General features: G+C 43.5%; 1 protein-coding gene across 1 annotated transcript in view; it reads left to right on the forward strand.

Moving 5' to 3' along the window:
- Window positions 1-4,725: 4,725 nt before the first annotated feature.
- THSD7B (thrombospondin type 1 domain containing 7B) overlaps window positions 4,726-14,492 on the forward strand; it is a 764,170-nt gene continuing 754,403 nt past the window's right edge. Inside the window, exon 1 of the mRNA XM_064484730.1 lies at window positions 4,726-5,019. The gene's annotated coding sequence lies outside the window, so the exon portion shown is untranslated. The remainder of the gene's footprint in view (window positions 5,020-14,492) is intronic.

Here is a 14,492-nt window from a genome sequence, read left to right on the forward strand (position 1 = left end):
TCACTCCAGGGGTTTTATGGTTTCCAAATTAATCAGAGTTGTTTCTTATATATATAGAGGTTGCCTGCCCAGGTTTTCTTGTTTAGTGTGGACTGAGTGACTGCCTCTCCTGATATTGCTGTGGCTTGGTGATGTTAGAAAGTAGTAGGGAAGAAGGGATGGTCACACTCTAGATCTCTTGGTCAATAAATAGTATTGGAGGACAAGCAGCAAATAGAGGACTCAGATAACACTGGGCATGGAGGTGGGATCCTGGGAAGTGCTCAGAAACAAAGGTCCGAGAGCTGGCCAAATGAAGGGCTCATCGCTCTTCTTCCAGTCCACACTACAAACACATGACAAGAAAGCAGACCCAAGATCCAGTGACTCAGGTCAAGAATTTAGGATTTTGGGTCCTAAGGTAAACACCTGGATGCCAGCCTTGGGGAGAGGTGGGAAGGAAGAAGGAAAAATGAAGAGATGGACAAGGTTTTCCAAATACCCATCAGCCTGTATAGTCCTTTCCCTTTCCATTAAGCCACCCTCATCTCTTGCCTGGACAACTGTTCCACTCTTGCTGCTTTGTTTGTCTCTGCAAAGCACACAGGTGATCTTTGAAAAGTCTAAATTACGTCATATCCCTCAGAGTTAAAACCATCCACTGGCTACAGGTTGGTAAGCCCTTTTGGCTGATGTCTACGTATATGGGATGCAATGCATCTTAGGGGTTAAAGGTACACAGTAAAGACTGCCTGGCCAAATCCTAGCTTTGCTACTTATTAGCCATGTGCCTTTGAATATACTGCTTAAACTCTCCCTGTCTCTATTGTAAAATGGCCTTGATCACAGTGCCTACCTCCTAGGCTAGCTATGATGAGTCAATAATGCTTGCAAAGAACTTAGCCTGATGCCTAAGGGCTACAACATCTTCACTAAATGTTATTTACCTCTTATCCTTTGGGTCTCAGCCTAAACATCATTTCCTCTGAGAGATCCCATCTGAGCCTAATCCTTCCTTTCTATTCCCCTCTCCTACGTTGCTTTTCCACAAAACTTGTTTCTTTTATTTTATAGGTTTATAACAATGTGTATACCAGTTTGTTTATTGTCTGACATCCCCATTCAATTGTAAACTCTGTGAGGGCAAGGACTCAGGCCGCTGCGTCCCCGGACAACCAGCATGTGATACAGTGCCAGGGACATAGCAGACATTCAACAAATATCTTGCTGAATGAATGACTGAAGCTGACGCTTCAGGACTAACTAGGTTGGTGAAGGCTATGTCCACTGGAAAAGTGTGAGCCCCTCCGAGGGACTGAGCTGGGCCAGAAGCCAGAGGAGTTCCACTACACTACTTTTCAATACATTATCTTTACGTTGTATTTCAAGATGTTGACACATCAAAATCAAATTACTGGACCAAGCTCAAAACTTACATTTGTCTGCCAGGATTAAATGCTCTTTTTTGGCAGGAAAAAAAATGTTCAGATTTGCCATGGACTCTCATCCAACCTGGAATTGGCCTGAAATGAATTGTGTAAACGACACAATTGTGGTTCTTCCCTTCCCCCTCCTCCCGCGTTGCCTCCCAAAGTGACTGAGCCTTTGACTCAATTCATTGCTTTAGCGGAGGGGCTAATGGGGAACTGGGCAGTGACTTCCTGGGTGGAGAGTCCAAAATCCTGGCTCAGGCTTGCATTTCTCTCTCTGATTTTAAATCAGACTCCTTTACCTGCATGCCTTCTTTATCTCTTATTCCTTTAATTCTGATGTTTCTCTGTTTTACTTACATAGTACTTTCTCATCCAAGCTTGTTAGACTCTGTGGGGAAGATCATGTTCAGAAAAAAAAAATTGACAAACACACACAAAACCAAAAGGAACTCCAATGATATTTGGAGAGTATAGGGTTGCTTTCCTCTGTGGTTCCCCCTTGGCTCTCACTAGTAACTAGGTCTCAAGAGACCTTCTCCTCCAACCTCTTCTCCTCTTCTATTGTTCTGTTGTTTTGTTTCATCCTCCCTGGAAGCCTAGAGGGGATTGGAGCCTTTGGCATCTGTATATGTAGGGTTATGTGAATTTATACTCTTCAGTTTGTTCTTCACATTGCAATAGTGATCTATTCCTTACACATAATAACGACACCTATTTTTAGGGCTACATTCTTTCATAGCCTTTCTTTGTTTACCCCCAAAGTCCCTCCCTGCCAATCTTTGCTGAAAATATCTCTTCACCTGCCTAGGTTATCCTTTCAGTGTTTCTAACCTAATCTATATTTTGAGGGCAGTGCTTTTATTAAGAACCAAAGCTGACTCTCTTGGCAGGAAACTCATATTATCAGTAAAATGTATATTTAAAATATAAATTGGGAATTTGAGCTAGAATGGTCTGCTTTTTCCTTCTGCCAGATTTGTATGCAATTGAACAATGTTAGAGAAAGTTCAGGCAACTTATAGTATTTAACTATACTGAAATACCTTTTGTTGACATAGCACGTAAATGAAGAGTGACTATTTTGTAGTTTAAAGGAGTCAGTAAACTAACAAAAGGTAGCAATGCTTAATTCATGGTTCTTTGTATTTTAGAAATAATTTAGATTTTATTCTTATGAATTATTTATTTTTGATTTTAAGAAGCCCAGTGTATAGGACATAACTGCCATGCAGCTATTACCTCTTATAATCTAGATTCAAAATACAGAAGACCAAATACAAACAATGCAACAGAGGATTAAAGTTACACATTAAGAATGAAAATATTTTTGAGTACCATAATGATCACTGACATAGAGCGAGAGGTTAAAGAGATGGGCCAGTATATCAAATTAAAATGCACATTTCAACCAAATTGTTAGCCTAAAGAAAAACATAGGTATCATTGCGATTTTGTCTGAAGAGGGAGGAAGATACGTAACTATAAAGCTGTGCATAAATGGCATACTCAGAAGTGGGTCCTTGATGGCCCCTTTCCAGAAGGGTTTCAAACACAGATCTTTCTACCACATGGATGCGTGCATGGGTTATGGTCTCAGAATGCTGTATCGCTTCTGGGAGGACTGAAATTGGGGAAGCCAGGACGTAACAGTTCAGGAAGACAGAAATGTTTTTCTTTGGCTGTTGTTCCTGAAGTTACATAAAATGAGACTCATTGGCTATTGATCTGTACATATTGAGATTAAATAAAACATAATGGACCAGTTTCTCTTTCCCCAGTCTCAGGGGACTGACATTTTATTTCTTGGGAGTAATAAATCATGGTCTTGGATTTGGGGAAATATTCTAGGATTTGGATGGCAGCTGATTTAAGACAGTGATGTCAGAAAGAAGGGCAAAACCTAAAGTGTGGTGCCAGTGTTCGCTGGGAGAACAGAAATTGCTGTTTAAAATATTAAGTAAGGTGGGTTCTCTTTCCAGCTTTCAGAATCCAGTCCCATAGCTAGATGGATCTGAACCCCTCACAATCATATTCATGTTTCCCTGTCCAATGGTACTTACATGCTTTTAATTTTTTTCCCTGTGACAACCCTAACTGCTCTACTTATCTCTTAAATCTAATTTGCGCTGTGACATCAAGCTTTAATTTTCTCAGGATTATTTTGCTTCTTTTTAAGCACCCGTGGTGTGCCAAGCATTGGATCAAACAGAAAAGATACAATCCCTGCTGTCGCTGGCTTCACACATTTAAAGAGATATGACAGGCAAAATATCCTGTAATTAGTAATATGTAGTCCTCATGCTCCCCCTCCTTTTCCCTTTTGAAGAAATTTCATCTCTCTAAACAAAATCAAGAAGTTTCCTAGACCATAGGTGTCAGAAACCGGGAGGGTTTGGAACAAGTGTCAGAGAGTAAGCAAAGGACTCTCAGACCTGTGACTGCGCCCAGCCTGCCCACGTGCTCTCTGCACTCCTGCCTCACCTGGTCGGACTCGACTCTCGCCTTCTCCCCCCGCCCGGCATCCACCGCCCAGTTGCCGTAGACGCTCCCTCCCCTCCCCCACCCACACGAAGCGCAGCCCCCTCCCTGCCTTCTGCGTCCTGGACAACAAACCTTTTCAAAAAAGAAGCCAGAGCTGGGGGTTTTCCCAGGCTTTGGGCGGCGTGGGCTGACAGTCACTGGAAGCCTGTCAACAGAGGCACGTCCAGGCAGGTGCGGACTCAGCTTCTGGCGTTCCCCCCGAGTTATCCCCAGTTTTCCCCGTTTTTCTTTTTTCCCACGTATCCCGCTGGAATCTTCTTTGTCTTTTCCCCTGTTAAACTGAAGCCCTCTCGCGCTCGGGGACTGCAGAGGAACACCAGGCTACGGATGGGATCTGCGGGTTTGATGGGTCTGCGTGTGTATGTGTGTGTGTGTTGGGGAGAGGTTCGGGGTTTTAAATGGGGAGTAAAGCACCCCTACTCTTTTTTTCCCTCCCTCTTCCCTATCACTTCTTGGATACCCGAGGCGCAAAGCGCTCGCCCCTGGCCCCGGCCATCAGAGGCTTAGGTACCCCAGGCTCGGGCCAGCTGGGGAGTCCCTTCATCCGGTCCGCATCTGCACCCCGAAGCTTCAAAGTTGCGGAAAACAGTCGCAGGAAGCGGAGGAGCCGAGCTTGAGGCCAGGGCGCCCGCGGCTCTCGTCCGGGGAGCAGGGCTGAGCCGAGGGTCCGGCGGCTGCACGCGCTGGGCGGAGGGGTGGAGGAGGTGGGGCGGCGGGCGGGGGGAGGAGGAGGCCGAGGGGAGGAGGGAAAAGCGAGGGGAGGCGGGGCGCAGCTGCCGGGGGAGGCGAGGCGCAAGGTAGCTCCCCGTGGCCCTCGCTCCGCGGCTCCCGGGGACGCACCAGACAGCCAATGGCAGCGCAGAGGTGTACAGCAGATGGCGTCCGACTGCGCCGTGCCTTCCTCCTCCTCCTCCTCTTCCTTCAGTGCTGAGGAGCCAGAGTCGCCGCCGGGTTGCCAGACGCTGGAATGGGTGGTCTCCCGACGCACACCACCATCTTTCTTGCGCTCGGGAAGCTCGGGGCTCGGCGGCTCCCAGAGGCTGCGGCGGCGTCTCCGGCGAGGCGGGTGAGTGCGGCCGCGCTGCGTCCGGAGCGGGGGATACCCGACCCCTGGCCGGCGCGGGCGAGAGGTGGCAGCGGCCCGGAGAGGCGGGCGGGCCGGGGGCGCAGACTTTGCTCTTTCCCCCTGGGCGGTCTCCCTCACCCCTTCTCTCGGCCAGACGCTGGAACTTGCGAGCGGAGCTTCCTGGACGCCTCTGGCTTGAGGCTGAGGAAAGGACGGACTGGCCGGGCGCAGCGTGCGGAGTCCCCTGGGTTGGGAAGGTGGAGGGACCCCACGCAGAGACTTGGGCACAGACCGCCGGCAAAGGGACCGAGCCTTAGGTTTGGGGCAGCAGGAGCCCTGTTCCCTTCCAGCTTATTTTGTGGGTACTGGTGAGGGGAGCTAGGGGGTCCCCTGTCCTGCTTCGGCAGCCTCTGAGCCTAGGAGGGGAGGGCGGGGGAGTTCTGCGGGCTTTGCAAACAGGTTGACTGAGGGTTCCCTTTCCGTAGCAAACCTGCTCGTGGGCATTCTGGGCATTCAGTGCCCCCGGAGGATAGCCGAGCAAGCCCAGAAGTTTTGCAGTTTCCTCTGATTTATCAGTGGAGTGTCAGGAGGCTGCAACAACAGTTCACATTTCTAGTGTCCCCTAGGGGAGCGAGAGGCGAGCTGGGGAGAATGGGACTTGCAGTTCTGGCATGACACCACGCTGTTTATCAAGAGAAAACTGGGAACAGGGCACAAGAGTGAGGGGCATGGAGGAGGACGCGCGCAATTTCTAAAGCATCACCCATAGGCTCCTGTCACCTTTCCTTTCTAACACTTCTGTGGTATTAAAGTTACTTGAATATGCAAATGAACTCTCCGCTTTCTGAAGTCCGAATACTTTGAGTCTTGAAGTTGGAAAGCTTGTGGTGTGTGTGTTTGGGGAGGGGGCGTTAAGCTCTCCATCTCTTAAATACAAGGAAAAAAACTTTAATTCCGGGAAGGGCGCGTGATCTAATGATACTTTTTCTTGGAATTATTCTGAGCATCCCTTAAGAACTATTGTAATTTAATTCCTCTTGGTCAAGGTGGAAGTGACTAAGATTATGTACGTTGGCATGTTCTGTGGGAGACGCCAGAGTTATTTGGTGCCCTGTTCGTTTACAGGGTGGTCGGCTGGCAGTCTGCCATTTCCCACCTTTACAGTGCATTCGTGGTTTTGTAAATGACAACCTGGCTTCTTGGTGTTTTTCGGGAGTGCACCTGGAGGTGCTCTATTATCATGGAAATGGTAACCCGTGCAGGCAGGGTGCATGCCAGCCATGCTCTGGTGTGCGTGTATCTGAGTGTGTGCACGTGTGCACATGTGCATCTGGAGTTTCCTTTTACCAGGCAATCTTTGGATGTCAAAGTGATACATGTATCTCCCAGGACAGTAATGGTTTCTTGGGTAACTGGGAGGTGGTGATCTCCAGGGAGGCCTTTTTGTGCTGTGGACTATACTACAACTGATGGTTAAGGCTCTGTGAAAGCCACCTAGGATGTTCCTAACCAAATCAAGAAGTCCTATCTAGTGATAAGAGAAAAGCTCCTGCACTTGTGGGTGGAAAGCTGTATAAAGTATCTGTCTTGAGGCTTCATTCTGATGCACTGTTGTTTACAAACCTTGATGCCGTTAATACCAGCAGCCTTCTTTTAAAACGTAATATGACCAGTTTTCTGCTTTCTGTGGGTAGATGAACTGTAGGGGTAGATTGGAAGACACCTAAAATTGACTTCTTACAGTGCCTGGGCATTGAGTTTTTCTTACCTACCTTCTGGATAGGTAAAATAGAAACTCTTCTTCATGCGAATTTTAGTGAAAAAGAATTCTGAAGATAATTCTCCTAATCCTATAGCAACATATGCAGATACAATTGTTGATTTCAGAAATGTGGGATGGGATGTTTGCTCATTCCCACAAACAGTCCCAGCCGCTCTGAACACCTCCAAACCGTTCAGACTTCTGAAGATTTGAGATCACCCACGGTGAGTACTTGGAGTTGTGTAGTCTAGGAAATGTTTGCTGCTGGTAGATTTTGATAGTCCACTTTGAGGGTTCATAATAAGTTGGCTTACTTTATGTATACATTAATATTTAAGTCAATACTTGAAAAATTATCTTTACAGTGTTTCCTAGTCCTCAGTACCCCGCAGTACCCGCTTCCCCCTATTGTTTTTAAGAAAGTTGTTGCTTGTTAAATAGTTGAAGGGCTAAGAAACAGACTGTTAGATGGGTAGACAGTAATTACTGATGATAAAAACAGGATAAACACAGACTCCACTGTTTGAGGATTGACATTAATAAATTGGCAACTAAAGGTGCCTCTCTGTTCTGTGCTGAGTGTGCCTGTTGAGAGAATGAAGGTAAAGAATTTGAGAAAAATGGTACTGCTAAAATGTACTTCATCAGAAAGGCTCTGAAGGACCTTGTCTTCTTGCTGCAGGTGCTGTTTCTGAAGGAATAATTCTTTCATTAATATGTTTCAGAAAAAGTTTGTCCTTAAATAACAGACTGAATAAACAGAATAAAAAGATAAGAGCTAGGTTAGTGGGAGGGGAGTGTCCAAACAAGACAAATTCCAAGGCATGGAACTCATTTTGATTATACTTCACAAACTGAAGCTGAAGTCATTTGATTCTTTCAAAAAAAAAAAAAATTGCCCAAACTGCAGTTTTGCTGTGTTACACTCCTTTATAAAGATTACGCAGGAAAATAATGACATCGTTTCAAAAGTTTGAATAGAATGATGAAGAACAGTTGACTGGTCCTATTGAGTTTAGAGTAGAAATGACAAATGAGATAGTATATGAAGCACATGATCAAGACAAACTGATTAAAAGAGTCTAAGCAGTGACAGCTCTACTTGGTGAAGAAAAGTACAGCACTGTTAACAGTACAGCTTCAGAGACACTCTACAGGTGAAGGATAAAGGATGGGTCTTTGACTAACTAGAGGCTATTACAGTATCAACAGTTATTTACATGAGCTACTTTAACATCCTTTTGGATTGTTTGAATATGAATTGCATGTAAGTGCTTTATGTTTTTAGAAGGAGACGTTTTCCCAGAATATAACTGTAAAAGAAGCAGCTGCATTCACTTTAACACAAGGCGGCTTCCTAAATATAACCCAGGTCCTTAATTTAGTGCTGTTAACAGGATTAATATCCAAGTGATAATTAACACCTTAAACCCGTGAAAGTAGTATTTTTAAACTTCACTTTTAATTCTAGATATTTTAGAAATTGTGAGTTTGAATGGGATCAGTGTTCTGCAGATGTGAGTGTGTGGCACCCTTGCTCCAAGGTGATAAACACTGTGTTCACCCTTCAAAATTTCTCGTTAATTGGGATTATTTTGTTGATGTTTCGACTAGCATTTTAATGGATGGTTATTTATAAGAGCTAACAGTAGCTGTTTGTGAAAGCAAGCCAGAGAGGATTAGGCGCAGTTCCCTGTCAGTTTGTACGTAGCTTTTGACTGAGGAGGAAATAGGGATCACAGTCCTTGAATCGTAGGATTACACTTTCATCCTGAGCCGTGTTGCCTGGAGTGGGCCAATTAAGCAAAATACAGATATTTGGTTATTTTGATGGGTTGTAATCCACTCATTATTTATTATGGGGATTCCATAGCTTCTTGATCAAGCAATTCATTTGAAGGGGATAACAGACGATTAGTGAAACCTAATTACTCCATGTCTTTTGGTCCATTTCTAAAACCAGACCTGGAGATACTGTAAAATAGAGCATCTTCACTGCTGGCTGGGGCGCAGGCTTATTGCCGGGATGGAGAGGTCAACCCAAGCTTGGTTTGTAAACTGAACAGTTAAGTCATCCAGCACATATAAAAACTACTACATTTTAGGAGTATGGATATGCTCTTGGGATGCATAAAACACAGTTCATTTAACATTTATTCATCCCAGCTTTTGGTCAGTAGGTAATTTGCAGGTGTTTTTTTTTTTTTTTCCTGTGATGTGGGAATCTAGAATTTTTTGAAATTGAAAAAGAGAGGTCTTCCTATTAGAAAAGGTTGGACACTGACCTAAATGTGAAGATCGGTGAAAATGCGGAGATATTTCCTACGTGGAATAAAGGTGATCATTGTTGAACTTAGGTATTTTGTAGCAAGGAACATGATACTTGCTTTTGATTTTGCCTCTCTAGGTATATTTTAATTATGAGCCTCTTGTAATTAAATATGCTGCAGCTAAAAACAGTATCTTAAGTAACTAATGCACAAATGATCCTTCAGTGCCTTGACTGGAGAGAAAGAAGCTGCTGCGTTCCACTTGTCTGCGTGAGGGTTAGCTGCACATTTGTGCCCTAGTGTTATGTTAGCGAACAGCTCATTACTTCTGGAAGAATAGCAGTGTTGAGAAAAGCTCTCAACTTCATGGGACTCAAGCACCATTGCCTTGGTCTTAGACTGTAGTTTTGGAGTGATGCATATTTGAATTTTGGGTTCTTTCAGGTGGTTATTTTTAAAACCATACCATGTAACACACACAAAGGAAAGATTTTAATTATGGTAAGACTAAGGCTTATAGTAATCTCTCCTTACAGAGTTTGCTCCTGGGTGTTCCCCTATTGATTTCTGCCTTTCATGCGTACATTAGACATATTCTGGGTGATTTGGCTGGTGTACACTGATACAGACTTACTGGTTGTAAAAATATTGAAATACTTGTATACCAGTAGGTAAACGGATGCTATTCTAAGCCCTGTGAAGGCCCCGCTACCACCTCAGTCCTATGGCCATGACACCTCTTAGATCATCTCTTGTTACAGCCAGTAAGACAGTCACCAACCACTTGGTGTGGCGGGGCGGTGTTGGGGGTGCTGGGGATCTGCCCCAGGGAGGGGGACACTGTTCTGATTGGTTAGTGATTGAGCCCTACCACTCAGTAAATATTTTTGGTATCCATCCCTTGACACTTTTACTCATAACATGAATAAATGCAACCACTGGCATTATGAAGTAGTTGAACATGAAATTATTTAAATTTACATTTTACTTTAAGTTTAACATTTATATCTGTTAAAAAACACTTAAATGTTATTATTTGCATATATTTATATTACCAAAGAGCCCAAAGAACCTAGACCTCTTTCAGTTGAGTCATCAATTCCTATAAAGCCACACTACGTTCAGTGTAATTCGTGCCCCCCACCCCCGCTGGCCCCCAAACCGTCACTAGGCATGGTAGGTCGTACTCGTGGTATGAGGCAGAGCCAAGCTTCTGACCCCGCCACCTGCTGTAGCAGTACGTCCTTCTGCCCCACGGCTGTCTCAGACCACTTAATTAAAACCTATGTGTGTGGGAGTAGTTCAACAAGTCTTTTTTCTTTGGGGGAAAAAGTAATTATTTTTTCCATCTCCATTTCTGGTCTTCAGAATTAACTCAATTTATTTCGTATCGACTTCCATTCATTTTTGTGATTCAGTATTGTTAACGGGGCTTCATTGCACCTGAACTAACACATTCTGAGCTAGAATATCTTCTTAGCCAATGAGGGAGAGGAAGGGGATGGTGATGACCTTGCAGACTCTGTAAGGAAAGTTCTTTGGTGCTTTCTCTTGGATCTTTTCTAGTTAAAATGAAACACTGCTGAATGGGCCCTGAAAAACACAACTTACATTTCTTTTTTGAACAGAAAAAAATGGTGTTCCAGGTCCCATATCCAGTTTACTCACGACAGCCATTAACTTTCTGTTACCCACCTTCCACTATCAGGCCTGTCTCCCTTAAGTCACCCACCCGCAAGACCCACACCGATTTCAAAAGACCGCAATTGTTTCTTTCTCCACCACAGCCCCCGTTACCCAAATCCTACCTGTTAGTCAAGACCCAGTTTTAATTATACTTCACTGAGCTTTCTCTGGTTATGCCCTCTTTCTGTCCGAACAACTCAGGTGGTAAATTCTAATTTTAATGTTTGATCGAATCTATTTTCTTATTAGCATCTACTTGTGCAGTTCTGATAGTAGAGGACTTGAATGAGGAAGAGCACAACTCTCTGCTGAGAATTCTAGAACATGTTAGAGAGTAGAGTGTGATGGACAGCAGGGTGACAATAGCCCTTTGAGGATCTCCGGGGCAAGACTTAGCAATATCCGGGAAGACAACAACAATGGCTACCAGTTACTGATTATCTACGACAGCCTGCGTACCAGGCTAGGTGCCTTACAATCAGCATGTCTAATCCTTTTAATAATGTTGCACAGTGGTTTCCATTATCTAGCCTCATTTTTCATACTAAAAAGGGAAGCTGATGGACCTTAGGCACATGGTGTAAAAGAAGCCACCAGTGCAGCTGGTAAACCACAGCATCAAGATTTGCAACTCAGGCTGTTGCTCTGCAAGACCCATTGGGCTTCTGATACACCAGACTGCCTTGGAGCCTAAAGTTTGGGTCAGCAAGTTTAATCTTAGCTTCTACTGGAATATAAGAGTGCGTGTGCGCGCACACAAACACACGCAACACAACACACATATACAAGCACTGATGCTCGCCGTCTGTCAGAGCTTCCACACACGATGGAGGATGGAGATGACTGACAGGAAGAGCATTGCTGAATCACTTCTACCTGGGGGTAGACGTGTCATTTGGAAATAGGGAAAGAGCTGCATTTTCACTTGGCACAGACCTAATATATGAAGATTACAAACTCTTAGAATTGTAAAGAGCTTGAGATGTTTGTGTATGAAAGTGGGCTTCCTGAGGAACCACTGGAAAATTCAGAAAACCCAGACAGCAGGGAGGGTATAGTTCAGTGATGGAGCACGTGCTTAGTGTGCACGAGGTCCTGGGTTCAATCCCCAGTAACTCCATTAAAAAAAAAAAAATCCAGACATGCTTAGGAAATCCATATCATATTCCTTTTCATTAATGGCTTATCATTAAGATAGAACTGTTTCGCTAAATACTTGAATATGCAAAGCGTTAGCTTTTGAAACTGGCACAAAGAGCAGGAAAAGGGGAAGACTAGTTTTCAGATGTGACTGGGTAGATTGGCAGTGGCCTTGGCCACTCCTGTGATTGGGCTGAGCCATCTGCTCAGGTTTGTGTCCTTGTCTGTCTTTGCTCCATGTGCCTCCCGACAGCAGGGTGTCCTTGGTCAAAAGGGACACCTTTGATAAGAAGAGAAGGGTGGTTCTTTGGTGAAGCATGTATGATAAATCACGTTTTTGAAGATCAGTTTCTTAAAGGGGTTTTGCTGGATCAGCACTAGGTCTCTTGACATGAACTTCCATGGGAATATATAATATCCTCATTTCCAACCAAAGTCTTTCAACAATTTCTATAGAAATGTAGTGTTGGAATATGACCAGTTTCTCTCTTTGCCTCTGGCACAGTCATACTCATAAGATTCAAAGTTGTAAAGAGAGGTTTTTTACTCATTCCAGGAATAAACTTTTTCACATTCAGAGAAGTCTAGAAATGCCATAGGCTTTCTCAAGGAAATCGGAGTTCCCCATCTTTGGGGGGTTCAAACAGAGAACTAGCACATACATGTCATGGTGATCTGCAGAAAGGATGTGTGCACGGGATAGTATTAACAAATTCATTGAGCATATACTATGTACCAGATACTGTTCTACATATATTACTTTATGAAACCCTCTCAAAATCCTTGGAGTAGATTTTTTTAAAATTGAAGTATAGTCAGTTTACAATGTTGTGTCAATTTCTGGTGTACAGCATAATGTTTCAGTCATACATGTACATATGTTTTCATATTCTTTTTTGTTATAGGTTACTACAAGATATTGAATATAGTTCCCTGTGCTATACAGTATAAACTTGTTATCTATTTTATATTCATTAGTATCTGCAAATCTCAAACTCCCAATTTATTCCTTCCTCCCCTCTTTACCCTCTGGTAACTGTAAGTTTGTTCTCTATGTCTGTAAGTCTGTTTCTGTTTTGTAAATAAGTTCATTTGTGTCTTTTTTTATTACACATAGAAGCAATATCACATGGTATTTTTCTTCCTTTTTCTGGCTTACTTCACTTAGAATCTCCAAGTCCATCTATGTTGCTGCAAATGGCCTTATTTTATTCTTTTTTATGGCTGAGTGGTATTCCATTGTGTAACTGCTTTATCCAGTCATCTGTTGATGGGCATTTAGGTTGTTTCCATGTCTTGGCTGTTGTAAATAGTGCTGCTGTGAACGTTGGGGTGCATGTATATTTTCGAATTAGAGTTCCCTCCAGGTACATGTGCAGGAGTGGGATTGCTGGATCATATGGTAAGTCTATTTTTGTTTTTTAAGGAACCTCCATACTGTCCTCCATAGTGGCTGCACAAATTTACATTCCCACCAACAGTGAAGGAGGATTCCCTTTTCTTCACACCGTCTCCAGCGTTTATTATTTGTAGACTTTTTAATGATGGCCATTCTGACTGGTGTGAGGTGATATGTAGTTTGATTTGCATTTCTTGATTTCTTTTTGGTTATTAGTCCCATTTTGTAGATGCAGAAACAGTAAGTTACTTGCTCCAGGTCAGTCTCTGTTGCCATCCGGATACTAATTCTAGAGCAGCACCATTTGATAGAACTGAAATGCAAGCAGCAAATACAATTCCCATATGCAATCTTACGTTTTCTAGTAGCCACATTCTAAAAAAGGGGAAAAAAAGCATTGAAGTTTGTTTAATACTATATTTTATTGACTAATATATTTAGAATATTATTTCAAAATGTATCAATTATAAGAAAATTATTAATGAGATGGTTTAGATCTTTGCTGTACCAAGTCTTTAAAATCCAGTCTGTAATTTGTACTTACAAGCACATCTCAATTCAGACTAGCCAGTTTTACATGCGTAGTAGCCCATGTGGCTGGTGGCCACCATGTGGGACATGACCAGAACCCGGACTATGAACAGTTCCACTCTTCTGCTGTCTATTGGCTACCAAGTTTCCTTCCATGGCGTCCACCGTCAGTCTGCCTATGTGAGGCCATTCAGCTGGTTATTAATTTTGCCCTTAAATACCAGCATGAATAATCTCTCTCAAAAAAATTAAAGCACTTCCGTGACTTTTTTTCAGGAACACATTTACTCTTAAAACCTGTAAGATAGGAAGATTTCTCTGTATCTGTCTGTCAAAAAATGAATCCCATCTGCCTTTCGCTTGGGGAAGATGGAGCATTTCCGGATTGCTCCCGCTTTCCAACTCTTCACGTGCGTGATGAAATCACCGCCCGCTTCTTGCGTCCAGGCTAAACAATCCCAGTGTTTTTTGCTGTTTATCGTGTTTTGTTTCCACTGGTTTGCTGGTGTATACCTGTAGCCTGATGCATGTGAGGTGGGCACAGCCTACAGCCTGCTTCTCTCTAGTGAGAATGAGAAGGGAGAAGATAAGCTTTATGGAAGAGTGGACTTAACCGGAATTTCTCATTGACACTTGATGCATGTTTCTCAGTCCTCTGACTGTATTCTTACGGTTCCTGCAGTCA

This window comes from Camelus dromedarius, chromosome 4 (assembly GCF_036321535.1).
Source record: "Camelus dromedarius isolate mCamDro1 chromosome 4, mCamDro1.pat, whole genome shotgun sequence".
Classification (NCBI taxonomy): Eukaryota; Metazoa; Chordata; class Mammalia; order Artiodactyla; family Camelidae; genus Camelus; species Camelus dromedarius.